The sequence below is a fragment of the Tachyglossus aculeatus genome, chromosome 7 (genome assembly GCF_015852505.1).
Source record: "Tachyglossus aculeatus isolate mTacAcu1 chromosome 7, mTacAcu1.pri, whole genome shotgun sequence".
Taxonomy (NCBI): domain Eukaryota; kingdom Metazoa; phylum Chordata; class Mammalia; order Monotremata; family Tachyglossidae; genus Tachyglossus; species Tachyglossus aculeatus.
The window spans coordinates 30,310,731-30,328,814 of NC_052072.1; the positions used below are offsets into that span (position 1 = coordinate 30,310,731).

The 18,084-nt window shown below is 42.3% G+C and overlaps 1 protein-coding gene across 5 annotated transcripts in view; it reads left to right on the forward strand.

The window, feature by feature from the left end:
• The window catches only part of CTTNBP2NL (CTTNBP2 N-terminal like), a 53,781-nt gene that overhangs the window by 24,753 nt on the left and 10,944 nt on the right, over nt 1-18,084 (forward strand). The window lies entirely within an intron of this gene.

An 18,084-nucleotide genomic window follows, 5' to 3' on the forward strand; every position in this document is an offset into this window, starting at 1 on the left:
TAGCAGATCCAACCCAATCCAGTAAATTTCCTCGCTCAATGATTTATGACTGTTATTTCAGAGGAAGGGAAAAAATCCTGGTGATATATTATTTCAAAATTTGCAAAAGGAGACGCGACAAATAGGAATTTAAAGTGTTCAGCACCTAGCATTCATTCATTCATTCAATCGTATTTATTGAGCACTTATTGTGTGCAGAGCACTGTACTAAGCACTTGGGAGGTACAAGTTGGCAGAGACTGCTGCACAGATTTTTATTTCATAAATTATTTTAATGATCAGTTACGCCCATTTTAAGTTAACTTCTTCACTACACAACTTTAATGTAGATGCTCACTTGGAGGCAGACACATGTTCATTAAGAATAATTTCTTTGGCTCGCACCTACAACTATAAATTGGGGAAGCACTGCACCCTTTTAATTGAAATTAACAGTCTTGAATTCTTTTCCTCAAGTACACTGAAAGGTTATTTGTTTTTCTTCATGTAAAAAAGGGAAAATCGGAGGATGGTAGGATTCTTCGAGAGAACTCTTGAGTTCGAGTTAAAATCTATCCTGTGGATTTGTGTCCGGAGTTTTGCCCAAAAGGCAGCTTGAATCTTTGGCCTTTCCCCCTGCCATTCCCTACTGCTCATTCTTTAAAGCTAAACTTCCTGTTGCATGGTGGAAATGTTTCCCTTATTTTATCATGTGGCAAAAGCCAGTCACCATGTTAGCAGTTAGTTGCTTGAGGAAAAGAATCACAAAATTGTTTAGATTTAAAATTGAAAAGCAGTTGAGGAATAGGAAAAATTGTGGTTGCAGTTAAAGCAAGTTTTGGGGAATTTTTTCAGCCAAAAAAATTCCTGGCATAAAAGCGCTTTTTAGATTTTAAAATCTTTACTGAGGAAAATGGTTACTATTCTGCCAAATTTGTAAAATTTCAGGAATTAAAACTTTTTTTCCCGATTGCAAACTTGATGATTTATCTAAATGCTTTTTGTAAGAAAGAACATTGAGGAAAAAACCCAGGCTTCATCTCTTGTTGTAGGATGGAATATAGGCTTTTAGTGTAGTGTTTGCTTAAAAAAGACCTCAGATCCTAATTTGTTTTCAAATAATCTTGTGTTTTTATACTATGATATAACATCTAAAGTAAAAAGCATGTACTGAGTTAGAAGATCACTGCAGCTCTTTTAAGAGCAAAGTAGAATAATATGGAAAAAACCTATTGAATTGATTTTAGTGTCCATATATCACAATTCAGGAAATATTAGTCAAAATAGACTTACCTACTTTATTACTTAATACAAAGTATGCTTTCTCAGGATGTTGGAGCTTTGGCAATTCAGTCAGAGCTTGCATGTGTGTATGTATTTATAGAAGTTGCCTAGGGTGTTTCAAACCTTACATCTGGTCACATTCAGAACTCCTCCAAAAGCAAATATTGTACATTGCATTGCTATGTAAAGCACGACAAACCCTTTCTTGTATCTATAGCAGCAGTGGCCGAACTGTGGCTTAACTCTGCGGTTTTCAGGCCACATGTTTCTCTTCATTGCTTGCTATGGACCTCATGGTGAAAACTAACTGGGGAGGAAAAGCATTATATTGCCACAGCGACCAGGATACCTCTGCCCCTGCTGTCCCTTGCTCACCATTCCAGTTATGAAAATGTTTGTTTTTTTTTTTTTTTGGTCTGCTGTTCTCATCCAGATCATGTTTTTTTGCTTTGTGGCCCTCCCCTGATCTACAGTGAATTGTGTTTATCTTGCTTGCTGTCAACACCAAGGATGTTTAGTACAGTTGAAACAACTTTGAGCAAATCATCTTTTAGGTCCAGTGTTGATATTTTGAAATATGATGTGATTAAAAGCCATCAAAGTAAGCTGAGGTTTATGCTACCAAATAGCAGGGTTGAATCCCCCCCCCCCCCCCCCCACCAGTAATATGAAGGTTTCTTTTATGAAAAAGACTCATGGAAAGTTTTAACTTAGTTCGAAACTGGTTTGGGTGGCTCTGTTTCCTGAATTCTTTCTTGCTCTACACTGATCCTTGGAGCCTTTAGTACCCCCGTGGGTGTTCCCAGTGATCCCCCAGCTGCTACTTCTGCCCACTCCTCAGATCCATGGATGCCCCCATCTCTCACACTCAGTAACTGGGACACTCACCAACTGGATCTCATCATCATTAGCCATTGACCCAGTACCAGCTTGACTACTGCCCTAGCCTCCTCACAAGTATTTAAGTAAAAGTTTAGCAAATTTGCGGCTATTCCCTATGACTGACTTAAGGTTTTAACGTCTACTGATTATGTTGCTTCTCTTTGTGAAGAGAAGCAATGGGTTCCATTCATCAGTGGTATTTATTGAGCCCTTATCTTGTGTGTGTGCTAAGTGCTTGGAGAGTATCAGTCCATCAATCAATGCTATTTATTGTGCGCTTACTATGTGCAGAGTGTGCTCTATACTAAGCGCTTGGGAGAGTACAGTGCAAAAGAGTTGATAGGCATGTTCCCAGCCCACAAGAAATTTACAGTCTACTGTAAATGTAGTATAAGCCATCCAGTTCCTAAATAAAGCTATTTGTCATCTAGTGCCTATTTCCCCTTCAACTAGTTGCAGTTTCAGCATTCTCATTGGGAAATGCTGTCCTCAGGTTTCAAGTGTGAAGGGCCTGAAGAAGAGCACATCCCTTATTTAGCAGACATGTGTCTGTCTTGTTTTTCTATGGCTATTGAAAAAATATGGAAGTCCAGCTTTCATGATTGCTATTTAAAGAACTTCCAGTTCTCCAGAAGATGAGGCAGTGCAGCAGTACAGATTAGATTGGAGGGGGATTCCAGTACATTTGTTCAGCTTGAAACTCAGCAGTTTAAAAGGGGAAATGACTTATTCCAGTTCTTCCACTTCCCCGTATTATGTCTTCCTTTCGTGGTTTAATCTTGTGGTCTTTTGCTTAATCAGAGATCTTTCCCATGGACCCCCATAAATAGAAAGAGATTTCTCCCAAACCCTGAAAGTTAAACCAGGTGTAAAGACAATTTGGAAAACAGAAGGAAATGCCTTGTATTGCTGCTGAAAACTTTTAGTGAAAGAGGGCATTTAGAAGAAGGAAACAGGGATTGCATTTGTGAGAAATAGTCAACATAGAAAAGCTTAGGCGATTCCCTAGGGAAAACACCAGGGTTTCCCTGGCAGAGAAGCACTTTTTGTGTGTTTCTCTGTGCTTTTCTATCCCCCACCCAAACTCTCCCTTTCTCATTCTCTTTCTCAGACTGTGTCTCTCCCTCCCTCTTTTCCCTGAACTCCCCCAGACAACTCAAAATCTTGTGAACTTCCATATAATAGTTTCCACTTAGAAAATTATGTTTTTTAAAAACACTCTAGGTAGTTAATAGTGACTGAAACAATCAGTGGTATTTATTGAGTGCTTACTGTGTGCAAGGCACTATACTAAGCACTTGGGAGGAAACAATACAATAGAGTTAGTAGACATGATCCCTGTCCTCCGGGTGCTGACAGTCTAGTGGATCTAGCCTGAACTTAGGTCTCGCATAAGCAGGGGTAACTTCCTATATGGAATATTAGGTTTTTATCACCAAAAATAGAGGCTAACAACCCACAAGGCATGATTGTCAATTCTGGGAAAATGTTGCTGTAAGAAATTGTGTCCTCTGAGTCATTGAGTTAATGGAAACTCTCCCCCTCGTCCCCCTCTCCATCCCCCCCATCTTACCTCCTTCCCTTCCCCACAGCACCTGTATATATGTATATGTTTGTACATATTTATTACTCTATTTATTTTACTTGTACATATCTATTCTATTTACTTTATTTTGTTAGTATATTTGGTTTTGTTCTCTGTCTCCCCCTTTCAGACTGTGAGCCCACTGTTGGGTAGGGACTGTCTCTACATGTTGCCAACTTGTACTTCCCAAGCGCTTAGTACAGTGCTCTGCACACAGTAAGCGCTCAATAAATACGATTGATTGATTGGAAAATTAGATTAGGGTCTCACAAAGGGGCAAAAAGGGACTTGAACCTCACTCTCAGCCCCCTAGACTCAGTGATTCAGAAGACACAGTTTGACATGGGGCAGGCTAGAAGTCTACAATATTGGTGGTTTCCCAGTAACCTATCTCATATATTTTCTTTCATGGCATTTCACTAATTTAAGTGTTGGGGTAAATACAGGCTAATCAGGGTGGACACAGTCCCTGTCACACATGGGGTGCACGGCCTTAATCCCTATTTTACAGATTAGGTAATTGAAGCCCAGATTCATTTAGTGATTTTCCCACAGCACACGAGGTGGGGAGCCAGCTCCTCCTGATTTCCGGGCTCGTGCTCTATCCACTAGACCACGCTGCTTCTCCTCAGAGGTCCGTGCTGGAAGGGGGCCAGGGTTAATCTGGATCATGTGTTAAACCTTCAGAGGAGCTGCAGCAAACCAACAGCATTCATTCATTAGTGTTCACCTAGTGCCTACTGTGTGTGGAGAGTCAGTTGTATTTATTAAGCACTTACTGTGTGCAGACCACTGTGCTAAGCACTTGGGAGAGTACAGTATAACACACATTCCAGTCCACAATGAACTTACAGTCCAGAGGTGGAGATGGACATTAGTATAAACTACAGACATGTACATAAGTGCTGTGGGGCTTGGCGGGGATGAGTAGGGGGGAATGAATAAAGGGAGCAAGTCAGGGTAACGCAAAAGGGAGCGGAAGAAAAGGAAAAGAGGGCTTAGGGAAGACCTAAGCCCTATTTATTTTATTTTGTTAATATGTTTGGTTTTGTTCTCTGTCTCCCCCTTCTAGACTGTGAGCCCACTATTGGGTAGGGACTGTCTCTATATGTTGCCAGCTTGTACTTCCCAAGCGCTTAGTACAGTGCTCTGCACACAGAAGCAGTCAATAAATATGATTGACTGATTGATTGACCTCTTGGAGGAGATGTGCTTTGTACAGAGAGCTCTGTACTAGGAATTTAGGAGCATTCTGAATCTGAAAAGCAGCATGGCCTAGTGGAAAGACCGTGGGCCTGGGAGTCTGAGGACCTAATCCCGACTCCACCACGTGTCTGCTGTATTACCTTGGACAAGTCACTATACTTCTCTGTGCCTCAGTTTCCTCAACTGTAAAATGGGGATTCGATCCTAGTTAGGCTGTGAGCCGTACGTGGGACAGGGACTGTGTTCTGTCTGTGCTTGGCACATAGTAAGCCCTTAACAAATACCATAATTATTATTTAACTTGTATATACTCCAGCACTTACTATGCATCAAGCACAGTTCTAAGCGCTGGAGTATATTAATAATATATAATATTAATAATAATGCACTAAGACTAGCACACACTATCCCTGTCCTCAAAAACTGTACAATTTATAATATTAGAGAGGCTGAATGACACAAAGTGAATGCGTGCAGTGAAAAGGAAGGGAAGTCGTAAATACAAACCAAAAATGCATAAATGGAATAAGCCGTTGTTCAAGGAACCCACCCATAAGACTTCAGGGTGCAGGCAACCACTCTGAGGATGGGTTTTCAGACCAGGTGGCAACCATTTTGAGGGGCAAACTTGAGGGTCCACACCCTCAGTAAATCGTGAGTGTTTCCAGGAGCCATGTTATGCTTAATGTCTTTATTTTTAAAAACGTGCTATTTGAGGTTCACCTATAGTATTTACATGCAATCCCCCCAACTCTAGTTCATGGTCTTTGCACTTCAGAAAGCTGCTTTCTGCTAATGATCACTAGAAAGTTAATTTTATCCACTGGAATAAAGTCATAGCCTAATAGCACAGTGGTTGCTTATCGGAGGAAATTTAAAATGGACCTTAGATCCCAACCGAATTCATAAAAATCAGAAATCTTCACTGTGGATGGTTAAAAGCCATCAGATAGGTGGATACACGTGAACGCACGCACACACACACAATCTCATCACCAAAAATAACATATTCAAACATGAAAGAAAACTCTACTTGAGCTGATACCTCGGAATCTGAGAAATGAGTGCTTCCTATGACTTCTTTGGTAATTTTGCTTTGCCATTTCGTTTTGAATATACTTAACATCACCTGTAAGCCAAACTGCTCACGAACATGTTTTCTGGGGTAGGTCATGGTCTTATCAATCAGCAATATTTATTGAGCACCTGCTGTGCATAGAGCGTGGTATTGAGTGCTTGGAAGATAGTCGGGGAGAAGAGAAAATCAGGGACAGCCTCTTGGAGGAGATGAGATTTCATAAGGACTTTGAAGATGAGGCAAGTAGTGGTCTGTTGGATATGGTGGGGGAGAATATTCCAGACAGGAGGGGGAGTGTGAGCAAGAGGCAGGAGAGACAGAAAGAGGAACTCTTAAGTATGAGAGAGAGAGAGAGAGAGAGAGTGTGTGTATGTAGGGGTGTAGTGGGAGAAGAGTGGATGGGTAGGAGGGAGAAAGCTGATTGAGTGGTTTAAAATGCCTTAAAGCCAATCATAAGGAGTTTCTACTTGTTAGGGTGAGCATTATGAGTTGCCGAGGTAGCAGAATTCAGTAAAAACATTAAGCTCTGAAAATCTTGGTGTGTAGAGGTTTTTGTGCTGCAGATTCAATATAACCTCAGTCTGTGTCAGTTCAGGGCTCTTCGCCGATTCTGCATTTCTTCTTAAGTATGAATCTCTGTGAGCAAGTCATCTCCATGGTAGTTAGCAACTATGTACCAGTTAAAATTTAGTACTTCCTCCAAGTTAAGTGTGTGCATTTCAAACAAAATAGAAATTGAGCAATCCAGTTGATGGCTCCTTGCAGACTGCGTGACCGGATATTCTTAAACTAAAATTTCCGCTTTTCAGGAAGAATTATCTGATTGAGCCACTTGCACGAAATGCATCAACCAGATGATTGTCCACTCCTCCATTGAATTTGGACTGGCCAGACCCAGCCACTTTCTAAATTAAAAAACTGGGGAAAGCATCATAACGTAAATGAAAAGAAATAGAAAATTGTGAGATAGTTTGGGTTCGAGTAAGTGTGTGTTTATGTACGTATGTGCATACATATATCTAATAAGTATAGCACCAGTATTTATGAGACGCTTCTTATGTGGAAGGTTATTCATTGCACTAGTATTAGGAAGCATATAGTAAAGATAGAACACCTGATCCTTACAATCTAATGGGTGGGGGGGGGGGGCGGGGAGAGGGGGACAGACAAACTGGACTAAGGAGAAAATCATAGCTTCATTTGAACAACAAAAGTAAAAATAAATAAGGGAATAAATATACCGACATTCACATGTACTGGACTGATTGGTGGGATGACATAGCCAGGAAAGTAGAAATTAGTCAGGGAAAGCCTCCCAGGAGAGGTGACTTGAGGAAAGAAGCAGCGTGGGTTAATGGATAGAGCACAGGCCTGGAGTCAGAGAGACCTAGGTTCTAATCCTGGCTCCGCCACTTGTCTGCTGTGTGACCTTGGGCAAGTCACTTCACTTCCTCTGTGCATCAGTTCCCCCATCTGTAAAATAGGGACTCAGACTGTGAGTCTCATGTGGGACAGGGACTGTGTCCAACCTGATAAACTTGTATCTACCCCAGTGCAAAGAACAGTGCTTGGCACATAGTGAATGCTTAACAAGTACCATCATTATTGTTATTATTTGAAGGTGGTGAGGGATGATGACAGGTGGATTTGAATGGGAGGAAGGGCAAGCTGCATGGAGCATATCAATCAAGTGCTTCAGTCCAACCCCTACCCATCCACTTGAATAAGTGATGTGCACCATACAGTTTGCCTGTCTTCCTAAAATCGAGGATATTGTTTTCATCCCACAAAAAGCAGCAAAGAAGAACAATATGTACTTTAGACAGGAAATAGCTACTTCGGATTTGTTTCAACATCTGCAGTATTATGTCAGAGAGCTAGGCTTTGTTCATTAGGTAATTGTTTTCATTCCAAAAATCAAACAATATTCATTGACATATTGATGAGCCCTGCTTCAGTGTACCTAACAAATGGAAATGAGGGTCAGGCTGATTTGTGAAGTCTGGAGAACTTTGTAAAAGGTCCTTGCCGTTTTATAATAGTAATATAGTAATTATTGCTTCTGTCTCCCTTTTTGTGGATTTATGAGAGCAAATTATAATATTGGTTTCCAAACTTTTGGTCTAAGGACCGTTTTAATGTATTAAAATGGCCCTCTTCAATCTTAATCCAAACACAATGATACTTTACTTTCTTGGTCTTCAGATTCCCACTCCCCCCGCCACTACCCCCACCCTTCCTTTTCTGCCATCTGCCAAATCCCTGATCCCCACCCCAGCCTCTTTGCCCTCATCTTTAGCAGCATCTTCCGTCCCTGAGCCCCGTAAATCTAACTGCAACAAAAACTATGGAAAAGACGAGGCAAACCCTCCAGGAAATGCCAACCCAAAGCATTCACCATGGTCAAGTTTTTTAGAGTCTGAAATAGAACCATGTTTTTTTTTTTTATTGCCCGGCAGTGAAGGAATATGAAATCCATTTAACAATGGAGCCGAGGAAAAATGTTTGAGGATCACTTTTATCATCAAAATCAATCATTTGCTAAAGCACGGAGTTTGCAGGAAGTACTTTTTCAAATGCCGGGAGATGACAGGGAATGTATAAAAGATAAGCTCTCCTGCCCTCATGGAACTTAAACCCAGTAGGGTGAAGGGGGAGGGTGGAATGTGTAGTTAGAGATTAAATTTTAGGAACAATAAACAATGAAAAATGCAAAATCTTTTAAATAGCATAAAAAAGTTTTAGCCTTTCAAATTACTAAGACCCCCAGTTGTCAGTCAGTGGGCTTGGTTCCCTGTTGTGTAATACTTCAGAGGCAATTGTTTGGGTTTTCTAGATTTTTTTTCATCTTCCTATCAGTGCAAACAATCATCCCTGTGGAGTTTCCTGTGATTCATTGAACTGCTGATACTCCTATTTATCTGCCACAGCCCATTTCCAGGGTAGGCCTTTTCCTTCCCATTCTATACGTATGTAAAGTAACAGACTCTTAAAGCTCTGATCAAGTAAATCGTATTCCCCTTTGCTTTGAACTATTCAAGCTATTGTTTGACTAAAGATTAAGTAACAATAGGACATGTGTTTGTGTATTGGGGCTGCTGTTTTTTGTGATGAGTGGACAGTTTGGTATCACCCTCAACTACCTTGACCCCTGTGAAGTTTTCTTTTCCAGATAATAATAATAATAATAATAATAATGATGTTGGTATTTGTTAAGCGCTTACTATGTGCCAAGCATTGTTCTAAGCGCCAGGTAGATACAAGGTGATCAGGTTGTCCCAAGTGGGGCTCATAGTCTTCATCCCCATTTTACAGATGAGAGAACTGAGGCCGAGAGAAGTTGAGTGACTTGCCCAAAGTCACACAGCTGACAAGTGGCAGAGCTGGAATTTGAACCCATGCCCTCTGACTCCAAAGCCCATGCTCTTTCCACTGAGCTACGCTGCTTCCCTTACCCTTTCATTTGTGTTATCAAATTCTGGCACTCTCACCCTTATTTCAGTTGGTCTTCGGCATTGTTGAATAGGGCAATAATAATACCGATCACAATTCCTGCTTAGTGTCTAATTCCCACCTGTATACTTTTTTCAGCACTTAATGCAGTGTTTTGTTCTTAATAAATACTATTACTACTGTGCATAGTGTTTATTAAATACTTACAATGTGCAGGTTCTCTCTTTTTCGCCTAGAAATGTAATTGAATCTTTGTGGAAACTCCTGTGGTCTCTGGCTTTGACAGATCAAAGGACCTGTAAACTTACTCTTGGATTCCTTCCTTTTGTTTTGATTCTTAGTTCACTTTGGTTGCTAGTTCACTTTCACTCCAGACTTCCCTTGCTGCAAGCAGGAGCAGGGTTTTCTCTTAGGGTGTGGATTGTTAGGGTTTTTATAAGATCTGACCCTATTTTTATACCCCACACATATAAAAATAAACGTTAAAAGAAAGCCAAAATATTGGAAAATTCTTAATGTCATTTTACCCCCCAAAATTCCCCAAAGCCATAATGTAAAGATAGGCAAGAACCTGTAAAATACAACTTTTGACAGTGTAAAATACCTAGTAACTATCAGTTCAGCTTCCTTTCAGATATCTAAAATAAAGGATGTATAGGTCTATGCCTAGCTGCCTCATATTTTCGACAGTATTATGTGAGCGTTACTATTTATTCAACGGCATCAGTTAACAGATCAGCCAGTGTATTTTCCTCAACATATATGCAGTCCTCCACTTGAGATGTTTTCGGCCCTCATTTCTAAATTTACATTCCCATTGACTGTAAGTTCCTTGTGGCCAGGGAACACTTCTATTAACTCTGTTGGATTGTAGTTTCCCAAACATTTGGTTCAGTGCTCTCCACATAGGAAGCATTCAAATACCATTTGCCATTTTGACTTTACAACACTGTCCTCTTTTATGGCATTATCTTCTCCCGGCACAGGTGGTGTAGGAAGGGAGGGGACCCTCGGGAACTGTGGAGAGACAATAACAAAACCTATTCCACAACATCTCTAAAATCCGCCCTGTCGTCTCCATCCAAACTGCTACTACATTAGTCCAAGCATTTACCCCATCCCACCTTGATTACTGTATCACCCTGTCTCTCCCTACTCCAGTCCATATTTCACTCTGCTGCCCGAATCATTTTCCTGCAAAAATGTTTAGGCCATGTTTGCCCACTCCTCAAGAACCAAGAGCGCCTGCCCATTCACCTCCACATCAAGCAGAAACTCCTTACCATCGACTTTAAAACACTCAAATCACCTTGCCCCCTCACTACTCTCCTACTTCAACTCAGCCCACACACTTTGATCCTCTAACGCTAACCTTCTCACTTTACTTCGATCTCATCTATTTAGCCACCAACCTCCCACCCATGTCCTGCCCCCGGCCTGGAACACCTTCCCTCTCCATGTCCGACAGACAATTACTCTCCCCACCTTCAAAGTCTTATTGAAGGCACATCTCCAAGAAGTCTTCCCTCCCTCAGCCCTCCTAGTCTCTCCTCCTACTCCCTTTTTCATCTCACTGACTTGCTCCCTTTATTCATCCCCCCTCCCAGCCCCACAGCACCTATGGACATATCTGTAATTTTATTTATTTCTATTAATTTGTGTCTCCCCTTCTAGACTGTGAACTCGTTGTGGGCAGGGTGTGTGTCTGTTATATTGGTGTACTCTCCCAGGTGCCTAGTACAGTGTTCTGCACACAGTAATTGCTCAATATGATTGATTGATATAAGACATTAAATGCAGCTATATTACTCAGCTGTAATTGAGTACACGTCTTTTGTTGAAATACATTGGCCATAATTCAGAAACCAACAACCCTCATCTGTAACATTCTATGTGAAAATTGGTTCTGACTTTCAACCTTCCGACTTAAAAGCAATTTTCAGGACCAAATTGAGTCATAAATCTGAGGACTGCCTGTATTCAGGATGTTTCCTATTTAGGCAGACAAGGAGATCTGTCCTGAATAGAGAGCTGTCCTGGGGGGTGGAAGAAAGGAAAAGGGATGGGAAAGATGAGGAAAGTGATAGAACACGGGTCTTTTCTATTGTAATCAATTCCTTCCTGCAGTTTCTAGGTACTGAAGCCTTCCACATCCTGCTTTTTGTTTCAGAATGGAGACTCCGTCATCATTATCACTCTCCCAAGTGCCCAGTTTAGTTCTCTGAGTAGCTAATGGATTAAAATTTGCTCTGCCTAGTATGTCTCCATCTGATCCTTATCCTCCTCCTCCTCCTCCTGTTCTGGCGGCAGGACCAAAGAGCAGGCTATGTTCTCACCCTGGGATCAGCGCTCACAGGACATGGCCCAAAAGCTGCCATCGTCGCACACCCCGGCAAAGCCCACATAGTGCCACCATCCATGTCCTCGAGGCCCCACCCAAAGGGTGATCAAGACCCTAATGCCACAGTGAGCAGCACCCTCATCCCCTCCTAGGCCCCCACTGCCACCATCAGCTCCAGTGGCAGATGGGCACTGAATGGGAAGTGGAGAAGGAAGAGGGCAGTCCACTGCCAGGGGAGGGGCAGTCTAGTGATTGCCCTTACGGGTGTTGGGGCAGAGGGTGAGAGCTGCTCTAGCTCATCCCATAGCCTGACAATGGAAACCCTGCAGGTCCCTGGGCCCAGACCATTCTCTGCTGCCATCTGGGCATCGCCTCCAACACACTTGCAGTTCCAAGGGGTGAGGCAAGCTAGCTACAGATACTCTTCCTGCCCAAAAAGCTGTGGGCCAGGGGAGGAGAGGGGGAAACTGATGGTGCCACCTCACAGGGTGGAGTCCTTGGGAGCCATCACTGGCATGAAGTGGGTGCCTGTGCCGTGAATATTGAAAATTAAAAAGCAGAACCCTGCATGGACTTCGAGCAGCCTAGAGGTCCTGGGATAGCCCGGCCAAAGAGTCGTGGTCAGGCCAGACAAAATTAAATCTGCATCTGGTCCTGATCCTCATCCTTCATCTGCTCCCCAGAACCCCTGAAGTAGGAATCGTTTGTGGCTCCTTAAGCTAACCGCTCCTTTCATGAGAAGAAAGTTTGTGACAACCTGGAGTCATGCACTGCTGTGCACTCGGGGACCTGGAGCCCTGTACATTTGCTACAGGAACCCCATTGGCCTGGGAGCCCTGCTGAGAGCTCAATTCCTCCAGGAGGCCTTCCCAGACTGAGCCCCTTCCTTCCTCTCCCCCTCGTCCCCCTCTCCATCCCCCCCATCTTACCTCCTTCCCTTCCCCACAGCACCTGTATATATGTATATATGTTTGTACATATTTATTACTCTATTTATTTAGTTTACTTGTACATATCTATTCTATTTATTTTATTTTGTTAGTATGTTTGGTTTTGTTCTCTTTCTCCCCCTTTTAGACTGTGAGCCCACTGTTGGGTAGGGACTGTCTCTATATGTTGCCAGTTTGTACTTTCCAAGCACTTAGTACAGTGCTCTGCACATAGTAAGCGCTCAATAAATACGATTGATTGATGATGAGCCATTTTGAAGGATCAGTGGGCCATAAAAATCTCCAGCCAGCTAATGGCCGGTAATATTGTTTTTGACATGTCAGGATAATTTAACCAAATAACTGATCACCTTAGGTGGGATGAGGGTGAGGCTGTGAAAGGGTGTGGAACCAATAAGGGAGGGGCAGAGAAGAAGATAGAAGGAAGTAAAAGTAGGAGAAGGAAGAGCAAGCAGGGAGTGGAGGGGAAAGAGAAAGCGGGGAGGGTGAGTGGAGAGGGAAGAAGAGATGGGGACCCTGAAGCCATCCCTCTGCCCCTCCACTGCTGCACTCTCCACTCAGTCCCATCATTTCTGTGTAGATCGGAGGGCCGGAATGGCAGCCCCATTACCGCTAGACTAATGGCAAACACAGGTGTGCCGTGGACAGCTGGATAACTGTGCCAAAATGGGCCCTTACAGTCCAGGGGTGGGAGTTCCCAGCCCAGCTGGATGATGTGTTTCCAGCTGTGCCTGAAATTTCCCATCCTGGCCCCGTCCCAGAGAGGCTCATTCTACCATGATGGCTGCGAAAAAGGCAGTGCCTTCAACACCCCAGCCTCCAGGGGGAAAGGCCCTTAATTTGTCAATCAATCGGTCATATTTACCAAGCGCTTACTTTGTGTAGAGCACTGTACTAAGCACTTGGGAGTGCTGGGAACAGAGTTGGTAGACATGTTCCCTGCCCACAAGAAACTTACAGCCTAGGGGGAGGAGGTGGGGAGACAGACTTTAAAATAAATTACGGATGAGTACGTAAATGCTGGTGGGCTTATGTGTCTTGCCTTCAGTCCATCAGAACCTTGAAGCCAGACTGTCTTGCCTAATTTTCCCGTGAAGCTTGAACCGACCCAAACCAGTCCACCTGCTGTGAAATTTAGGCTCCTCTTGGGACTCTGAAGTAAATACCACCTCAGTCATGGGGATTTCGTGGGGGGAGTGCTGGGAACCAGAACGCAGAAGTCAGAACGCAGCACGGTGTTTCCATTAGGTCTTCATTGCCCTCCCATGGTTTTTATGGTCTGTGGCATTGTTCAAGAATTCAGTCTCTGCAAATGATGTGGTGAATTTATATATTCATTTATGGATTTTTGCCTTTCAGAGAAACTCTTTTGTTAGTCATTTCTTAGGAATAGCTTTTTAAGTTATGAAAATCATACTTCTTTTGTACTTCGCACACCGGGTTACAGTTTTTAACTCAGAAAATTGAAGTAACGTCTAATATTTATATGGTGTGGTCGCAGTACTTTGTCACTTAATTAAAATCCAGTCTTTCCTCTCTTTTTAAGTGAAAGGGCTTTCTGAAACAAAGAATAGTCATTTAACATTGTTAATTTTCAGAGTGGTTGGCTTGCTTTCCTCTCCTCACACAGCTGTTTATGGTTTGTCATGGATAGCAGACAGGGAATTATTTATGGATTAAGAGCTCTGAGTTGTATCTGAAACCAGCTACTGTGTTTAACATGTATCACCTAAGTAGGAACGTTGTATTATACCAGATGCAATCATGAGGTAATGTGGAGATTCCATTGCATTTTCTGGTTTCGTAGCACAGGGTTGCTAAGGTCTTATAGAGAGCCCAAATAAATCTCTTTAATGTCATATTCTTGTACTTGATGTAGAACTAGAACTGCTTGTCTCATAAGAGGCAAAGCCAAGCAAAAGATCAGTTAGTTATCGCCAGTTCCAGAAAATAGGGCAAGGGAAGAAGTTGTATGACCCAGCTTGTCTGGATGATTTTATTCCCCAGAAGTCACAGTATTAGATATGCTTCTTTGGCTACCAGCTCTGGTGCACATTTGTTGAAGAGTCTGGATGACTCAGTGCCCCCTACCAGTCCTGGGAAAACCAGTCAAACACATGATTCACTTTTCCTCCACCCCCTTCTGCCCTCCCCTTCCATCCATAATCAATCAATCAGTGGTGTTTATTGAGTGCTTACTGTGTACAGAGCTCTGTACCAAGTGCTTGGAAGAGCACAACAGACATGCTCTCTGCCCACGACGAGCTTAGAATCTACAAGACTCCATAAATTAAAGTCTTCCTAAAGAAGGCAGCCCATTATTGGGCTTTTGTTTGCTCATGAGGCCTTCTGACAACAGTCCTGGTGTCTGAGCGGACTTATTGTACGAATGCACCTAATTGGGGAAAAATGTGCCCTACTACCATTGTGTACAGTGTGGGCTGAACCAATTTTTCTAATGGTGAAACCCCACTCAGCAGTGCAGCTTTAAATATGAAAGATAACTCTAGGCATAATGGTGAAGGTTTTTCTGATTTAAGACGGAAATGTGTACTGTGTAAATTATTGAACAATGTATTTTAGTAGCCTATTGTGCGTCACATTTCCCTTGGCAGTTGGCAGTAGGAATACCAAAACAGGAGTGCTAGATCCCATTCATGTTACGTCATGTAGTGGGTGGAGTGTAAAACTTTTTTTGTGTGAACCCCGCAATAGAATGTTTCTGTCTGTGGCAGTAAAAGAAATGAGTAATAGACAATTAGGGTGTTATGCCTGTCTCAGTAATTCCCTCTCTCACTGCAACTGTTTAACTGGCTGCTTATTCTTCTATTGTCTGAAATTAAGGACCATTGTGTTTTCTGACAAATTGCATTTTTTCTTTTCAGCTGAATTATAGGTTATCACTGAAGTGAAATGAGTAACATAGCAAGAAATTAGTTAACATCCTTTCAAAACCAGCCAGGAAATCTGAGAACATTTTAGAACATATTCTTCTTGTAAACCATTTGAAGTGTCATTAATACATTACAGCTCAGGGTTGGAAACTGCGCATTCCAGTGATGGAACAGTGTCTTAAGCTTTTACCTGAGAAGATGATGATGGATGGCACTTTACCACATTTACTGCTTTTTCGACTTCTCCTTTCCTTGTCATGGCCTTGGAGGGACAGCTCCACCCTTTAAGCCCTTTTTCCACGGACCTTTTTCCCTTCACATGTGAAATCTTCTATTTTTCCCTTCCTGAATAATCACTGCACAAATGCCTTGAAGACAAAGCAGAGAACCCTAACAGTTGTTCTCCATCCCTAGGTCCCCCAAAGTAACTCAGGTATCAGTAACTAAGGGCTGCTTTTTAAATTAAACAAGAAATTTCCAAAACAGATTTAAAGAAGCTGCAATATTCAGTATTCATATCTCACCCCGCAAAAGTGACACGCCCTTTCCGTAGCACACCCAGTTTCCCACCAAGATCATCCAAATCTTTCCCAACTAGAATATAACTGTCATTCCAGCTCACCTTCCAGGAAGCACATTTTTTCTGTGGAATTCAGAAGGAAAAGATTCGTGACACTTTGGGAAAATTTGTGGATGCTCGTTTTTCACTTCCTTTCTGCTCCAATCAACCATTTCTAGAGTAGTGATTCCATCTGCATCACTCACACACCGTGTTTGGAAGTGGTGGTTGTGAATCAGAAAATGTGACCGTCATTGAGATTTCCTCTTCATAAAAGATATGTGTGTCTGCGGGCATGCATGCACATGCTCAGTCTCGCTCCTTGAGTATATTTTAATGTGTGGGAGCTTTCAAGTGAGCCCAGCTGCAAGTTGCTTTAATCTTGGATTGTTAATTAACTGGTTTACAACTGACTGTATCAATCAGTGGTATTAATTCAGTGGTTAATGTGCACAGAGCACTGTGCTAAGCACTTGGGACAGTACAACAGAGTTGGTAGAGGTGTTCTCTGACCTCCAGGAGCTTGTAATCCAGAGATTGGAGCTGCCCTGAGTATGAGTAATGGCTCCATTCCCAAGTAAGGAAAGAACTGAGGAGTTCCTTGTAATAAGCTCCCCTCTGGACTGTAAGCTCTTTTGTGGGCAGGGAATGTATTGACTAATGCTGTTGTATTGTACTCTTCCTATGCTCTGTACCCAGTAAGCATTCAGTAAATACAGTTGATTGATTTTTAGCCATTTGAGACAACCACTTTCCATGTAACCTCAGATTTGAAAAGGCAAAGAAATTTCCAAACAATTTTCCCATGTGGGATAGGGACCGTGTCCATCCGACCTGATTGTCTTGTAACAAATGCTATCATTATTATTATTACCCCAGCGCTTAATACACATTCATTCATTCTTTCATTCAGTTGTATTTTTTGAGCGCTTACTGTGTGCGTAGCACTGTACTAAGCACTTGGAAAGTACAGTACAGCAATAAAGAGAGACAGTCCCTGCCCACAACAAGCTCACAGTCTAATACCCCCATTATTATTAAAACCACCATGTTTGCTTTAGCTAGTTCAGGGGCTACTAGCCTGCAGATCCCTTCCAGGGGTTGGAGGGCCAGTTGATTAAATGTTGTACAGTCCTGGCCATATGGCCAAAAAGCAAGGAGGCCAAAGAGCCACAAATAGAACCCAGGAGGCCTGACTTCCACTCCTCGGCCTCAGACCCTGGATTCAGCATCGTCACAAGTTGTGGCTGGTGAACTAATTCGACCTTGAGAGTTCAGCTTGGACCTAAGCCAAACCTGTTGTCATGACTTCCATCTTCTCATTCATTAGCACTTGTAAATTACCTTATTTGGGTGCACGAGTGACTAGTTGAAACACAGGGCAGTTTTATATGTTCACAAACTGTGCCCTGGTTAAAAAAAAAAAAAAGACGAACTCAAACCCGACATTGTTTTTATTTTCTGGAATTTTGGGCTGTTACCACTGGCACAGGCGTTAGAGTTGGATTTGCTCTTGTTACAAATGTTTCCTGCTGTAGAGGAGGCGGAGAGACAAAAGGGAAGAAGCTTATAGTTCCTGATGAAATCAGTAGGAAAATTTGAAAAAGGACAAAACAGTTATCCCATTCACCTTCGATAATACGCTTTTGAATCCTAAACACTCTCTCCAAATGATTAGTAGACTGCTCTGCACAAAGTAAGTTGTTAATAAATACTATTATGTACATCCGAACACACGCACACACACACACACACACACACACACACACACACACACAAAATTCCACTTTAAAGCCTTGGAATTAATTGTATTATCTTGTGTTTTCTTATTTCACAGAAGCAATTCTCATATACAGGATATTAGCAGTTCTTT